At 31.8% G+C, this 2,050-nt stretch overlaps 1 non-coding gene across 1 annotated transcript; it reads left to right on the top strand.

Annotated features, from left to right (window-relative positions):
• Nucleotides 1-1,775: 1,775 nt before the first annotated feature.
• On the top strand, nucleotides 1,776-1,847 carry TRNAT-UGU (transfer RNA threonine (anticodon UGU)). Its single transcript has one exon. It is a non-coding gene; the product is annotated as a tRNA-Thr (tRNA).
• The last annotated feature ends 203 nt before the right edge of the window (nucleotides 1,848-2,050 follow it).

The following is a 2,050-nucleotide window of genomic DNA, read 5'->3' on the forward strand; positions in this document are numbered from 1 at the left end:
TACCAAAAACCAAAATGAAATTCAAATAGTTGCTTTAAAAAAAAAAAAGATTATTTTGATAAAATAGATGACAGAGCGAGCTTAGCGAAGTCATGTTTTGACTCGACCACTGTGCATTCCGTCTGTCTGAATTTTTTTTATGTTAACCGGTATAGTTGTACTAATTATTCAGCAAGAGCGCATGCGCGTTGCGACTGTTGCGAGCTCTCAAGTCGGAGCAATCAACACACGAAAATTACTAGTCACAATCATTGATGTAATTATATATAGATGGGAAATGAAGAGAAAAACAAGGTTCAGCTTTTTTGCCTCCAATTGACCTCCAACTCTCCCAACGCTCTAACTAAAACTACGGAATCCAGTCTACGGGCACCGCTTATCGCGTTCTAATATTGGAAGAAGTTTTGACTAGATATTAATACTCAGTAGCGTCTTTAATTGTAGCTCTTTGTTCACAGTGGACATGCTCATGACTGTAAATTAAGTGTGTCAATCTGTACCACATTATGGGCATTAATTTTTGAACGACGAAAATTTAAAGGAACAAGACAAATGAGGCTTATTTTGTGTTGTTCACAGTAAATACAGTAGGCACAGACTTTTTTGTAATATTTACGCAAGTGGTGTTAACGAAGACCAGATATATCTTATACCTGCTACAGAATTTCAAACACAAAATTTAAATTTGAAATTCCACACAAACAATTTTTAAAAAGGATAGTAAATTAAATAATTTTAAACTATCAGTATTTTACTAAACACATATATTATTCTTTTATTGTTTTTTTAAAACATCTATAGTTTTCAAACGTTCTACAGTTTTTTTCTCCCGACATATTACCGGGAAATGCTTTAACAGGGTTAAAATCTTGTTAATGCTTTTTGGCCATTGTCATTTTTTAAAACTTAATTTACCGTAAAATGATTATATTTTGCTATGTTTATTAAATTTATAAAAATGGTAGAACCTGCAGACAAGATGCCTTGTAGCAGTTTAGTCATTAGTCATACTCTTACTATTAGTCATTATTAAAATTGTAGTAATATCAATGTTTTATGATAAAAACAGCAAAAATTTAAAAAATAAAAAATAATTTTCATCTTAATGAATGAAAGAATGAATGAAAATCTTAGAGGCTGAAATTAACGCACTTCCCGAAATCCAATCGAGCTGTTACTCGGCAGGTAGACTCGTTGTCACGAAATAGCATGCGTCGGTCCTACTCGATTGACATTTAGTAGGTAGGTAGGTAGGTAGGGTCTATACTCAGTCAAAACAAAAAAATGTTTTTTTAAAATAGATGTGTTGTCAAAACATTGTTTTTTATGGATTGATTTTTTTAAATAGCAACTGACCTAAAGAGCAATTTCCACCGTCAAAGGTTTGAAAAACGGTTCCATTATAACTCAACACAGTGACAATTCAACACACTTTTAAAAAGTGATATAAAGTCTTTATAAACGATGATTTTTTTTAAATTTAACCTAACCTAACCTAACCTACGTAACTCAGTTAATAAAGTTTTTTTTTCATCACCTTCCATGACTTTATATAACTTTTAAAGATGTGATGAATTATCATTGTGATGATTTATCCGGTCACCTTAAAAAACAATGCAGTGACGATAACTTTTAGTAGAATTATTCTGTATTGTACCGATCGTTAAAATTATAACATTGCCATTATTAAGTACTTCGGGTCACTTATTTTCAAAACGTGACTAGTCATAAAATTATTTTGATTAGGATAAGAAAATTTGCCAACTGCCACACAAGCCTCCATAGCTCAGTGGCAGAGCACTGGTCTTGTAAACCAGGGGTCGAGAGTTCAATTCTCTCTGGAGGCAATATGTTTTTTTTGTTTTTCGATCAGTCAGAATTTTTTTTTTTGTGTATTTAACGGCATATTGGTTATCTACAAAAAACAACAAGGTAATTTTATATTATTTATAACTGCGGCCCTGTGTTCGTTTCCGGAATGACTAAAATGTACTAAATGACTAAAATGAAACTATTTTTTTTATGACGTTTTCACCACATTAGGATTATG

Source organism: Hesperophylax consimilis, chromosome 2 (assembly GCF_061612785.1).
Source record: "Hesperophylax consimilis isolate HC1 chromosome 2, BYU_Hcon_1.0, whole genome shotgun sequence".
NCBI lineage: Eukaryota > Metazoa > Arthropoda > Insecta > Trichoptera > Limnephilidae > Hesperophylax > Hesperophylax consimilis.